This window comes from Ceratina calcarata, unplaced genomic scaffold, assembly GCF_001652005.2.
Source record: "Ceratina calcarata isolate Rehan_Ccalc_2016 unplaced genomic scaffold, ASM165200v1 scaffold226.2, whole genome shotgun sequence".
Lineage (NCBI taxonomy): Eukaryota > Metazoa > Arthropoda > Insecta > Hymenoptera > Apidae > Ceratina > Ceratina calcarata.
The window spans coordinates 195,092-198,900 of record NW_017144423.1 but is presented as its reverse complement, the minus strand read 5'-3'; the positions used below and the strand labels follow the sequence as shown (position 1 = coordinate 198,900).

At 43.8% G+C, this 3,809-nt stretch overlaps 1 protein-coding gene across 2 annotated transcripts in view; it reads left to right on the top strand.

Annotated features, from left to right (window-relative positions):
* Positions 1-632: 632 nt before the first annotated feature.
* LOC113464015 (long-chain-fatty-acid--CoA ligase 3-like) overlaps positions 633-3,809 on the top strand; it is a 13,091-nt gene continuing 9,914 nt past the window's right edge. The window contains exon 1 of one of the 2 annotated variants that reach the window (XM_026811570.1): positions 633-1,132. The gene's annotated coding sequence lies outside the window, so the exon portion shown is untranslated. The other variant, XM_026811569.1, reaches the window with a different exon arrangement.

The following is a 3,809-nucleotide window of genomic DNA, read 5'->3' as shown; positions in this document are numbered from 1 at the left end:
TTTTTTTTAAATCATAAAAAATTCGTTGACGTTCGAATCGTTAGACAGAACGTGACTGGTTGATGATCGAATTTCTATTTCCTTAACTGAAGAATGGAGAATTGTATCTTTCGAAGTGTAACATTGATCGTGTATGGCAACGGGGTTAGAAGAAGCAGGAGCTCGTTAAATGTCCCGTATCGATCGGGGACCCTGCGGTGTGCGATGACGTCATCATGGATCACGCCACATACCCGCCCATTGAAATTCGGATGTTGATTGGTCCGCGTGCAAGCCGGCTGTCCCCGTCAAGAGGCACGTAGCATCGCGGGTTATGGATTGAATATTTGAGTCCTTACAGGATTTTCCACCCACTCATATTACATTTTTTAATGTCCATCGCGTCTCTTTAGTTAATTTATGATCCTCCGTGTCCATTTTGTGTGATGTTAACGAATATTATCAGCTTGAACGTCGACGATCTTCAAGTACGTACCGTCGCTAGCTGCGTCACGTGACGGGCGGGAGATTTCAATTCAAAATTCGATTCAAACGGAAGTCACGTTCTCCAACGAATTTTGTTAAAACATCCAACTGGTTCTCCTCACCGAAATTTCTAAGCTTCCCATTAATTACATAGGACGAATCGCACGTCGTTTTAACCGAATTAACGTCAGTTTTTCCGCTCGATTCTCGTCGTTGGAAATGGCGCGAGTGTCAAGATGGCTGCAGCCGGAGCGAGCATGTATAGAGTCGTCGGTGTTCTGCGCTGGCGTTAGTGCGTACGAGTGCACGAGAGTAGGGTTCGCACAGTTTCGGCCAAGTATACGCAGTAACTCCGAAACGCTCGATGTGTGATAGGTTAAAAATTTGACATGTGTACAACGGAAGTGTATTAAAATACCGAAGAGATGTCGATATCCGAGCATTAATCGCGCGTTTCCCGAGAGCCGCCCGCTCTAGTGCGCGTTACGTGTTACGTCTACGAGTAGAGAGGATCGTTTGTCAGTGAATCTTATCAAGTTCATAGTACAGGAGGAGCACGTGGTGTCGATTCGGTTCTCAGGTTCTTATCTTATCGAATAGAGGACGACCAGGGGGATAGTTCTTCCCATCACGGGGCGTTCGATCCTCGCGATCGATCATCGCAAACGTAAGAAACAATTATATAGAACCGTTCGTCCGATGATGCATGATCCAGAGAGACGTACGCAATAGTTGGATACATCGGTGTGTGTAAGATCGTGAATTCCGTTCTCGGTGCGGGGCGATGTAATAGCGCATCGATAACGGAAGTAGACCGCAGACGATTCGTCCAACAGCTGTCTCACCGTCACTTACACAGCTTGCCCGTCGATGCGTCGGGTGATACGTCAGCTCCGGAGGGCAATTCGGTTTCGGAAACACGGGCCAAAGATCAAAGATCGTCAGAAATTTGAAGCTGTTCTCGCGTCGTTCGCTGTATAAATTCAGTCGTTCGTCGACCGCTGCGTACAGTCACGCCGCGGTTCCGCTCGGTCCCTCGTGTGTCACTCGTGTCCTTTTCTCCTCCCTCGCACCTCTGGCGACACTGTACGTGCACACTGCACGCGCGTGCATATAAACGCCGCGTGTATCGGTCCACCAATACCATTCGTCGACCCTTGGATAGTATAGTGATAATTTCCTCTTCTGCTCGTTGTGGGAAAATTGAGTGTTAGTCGTTGGGAATCGTCGAACTCGTTAGCAGGAAGCCGCGCGATCGAAAAGTCAGGATCGACGCGAACAAGAAGGTAAGAATCGTTTATCGTTCCGATCGATCATCATTATTTGATCATCAAGACAATATTCAAAATTCCCGCGACGGAGCTTTTGGCATTATAAACGATCCTAATTTCATGGTATTCAATCATTGTTAATCCGACGAGGAGATATTTTATTTTCGGAGTGACGAAAGGGTGGATGCAATCGACTCGCGGTGGTTTAGTCGTTGAAATTACTCTGAATTAGTCTCGATTCATGCTTCCGGGATGCCAGTGCTCACTGCTGGTACAGATTGCTCGGCAATGTTCTTTTCGCTTTATTCCGAATGCATACCACGATTCCAATGGTTTTCTGCAAACGATCGATCGATCGATCCTCTCACCGGATATCGAATTCAAGCGCGCTTCTATCGATGAATGAACGAATGAATCGTGCGGAGTTGCTTCTGCGTACTTACGCGTGGGAACACAGAATCGTTTTGGATATTTAAAACCAGTTTCGCCTCGGACTCGCATAATTATCTATAAATTGTGTGACTAATAGAAGAAACATCATTTATTCATGAAGCGTCGAACTGTTTTTCCTGACTTTTCAATTACAATTTGAAAATTTTTCCACGTATTTTGAAATATAAGAAACAAAATCTTCGTCTGTTTGATATTTCTTCACCGTCGAACCACCTGACGATTTACATTTTTCATGGCAAATATTTGCATTCAATATTCGCTGATAATTAGCACAATCCTTGAAGAGTCAGTTTTCTTTAATTAAAGTGTGTCAAATTCTTGCTGTTCGTGCATTGACATAATTCCCATCTTCTGTTTCGTCCCCGAAAAATGTGGCCACGTGCGGGCAAGATAATTACAATGAATCCTGTGAGCCTGTGCTTATCGATAGATCCGCGTCGTTACGCTTTTCGCTTTGGCACGGAACCCGTACGGGCCCTGGCTCACAATTATATTTACGGGACGATTTAATCACGACCGTACACGGTCGATCATCGTGAGGCTCAACTAATGCATCGCATCGATTAAACGGTTTGAGTAGTGTGCCGCAGAGTAAACAGAACGCACGAGTATGCGATTCTACATAGATAGGCATGTGTTTGACGGTAGTAGCAGAGTAGCACGCGTTCACCTTGGCACAACTTAAAACGTAACGCGAGCTACGACAGAGCCATTCAATGTTATGAAACTCGTCATCTCCGGCTGTGCAACCGCTACTCCTTTGCGTACGTCACGGTAAAAACCCGTGTAACTGCCCGATCGTTGTTTAACACTAGAAAGACTGAAACTTAGTATATACCTATATTGCCCAAAAGCATTCAAAATGACTGAATTGTGAAAGAATAATGTGTAAAGAAATTTGTCTAAAATTAATTTTTAATATTTTTTATATTATTTACAGTCATATAACAAGTTATTAGTAAATGTTAACAATAAAAAAAATTTACTTCACTTGGGAAAAAAAAATAATTTATGCATTATTATTTGTACATTTGCCCAAAAGCAGTCAAAATGACTTCCTTTGGCAGTCTAGTGTTAAATTTAATACTAAAACAAGGAATTAGGTCGCGTTCCCATTTTCCTAATTTAATGTCTCTCCTTCCGAGATCTCTCGCCTAGTTTTCAATGCCATTCAGTTTCTTGATTACTCATAGTTCGGTTTCCGATCACGCGACTGAGCTTCGAATCACGGACTCGGGGGGATGATCGCCACGAAAACGGGGTTGTAAAGCGATACGTGGCGCATCAATGGTCAGGCGATAGCCTTGGCATAAACGGCTCAGAAGCCTGTCACTATCGAGTGTAACAGAAAAGTTAATAGAACTCGAAACATCCTGCTCTAACCGTAGCAAATTGTGTATACGCCGGGAACAAAGAATTGTAATCGGAGCGCGGCATGAATGCTTATACATGTATCGTATAGCAATTTCCGATATCCTTACAATTGTATTCCAATCGTTCCATTCATTCTTGCTATTCGCGTACGAGACGATTATACAAAAAAAAATCGAAATCTGATGCTATTTGGTGTAAGACGCAGACGAGCTATAGTTCATTCACTAACGCACAAGAAAATTGCAA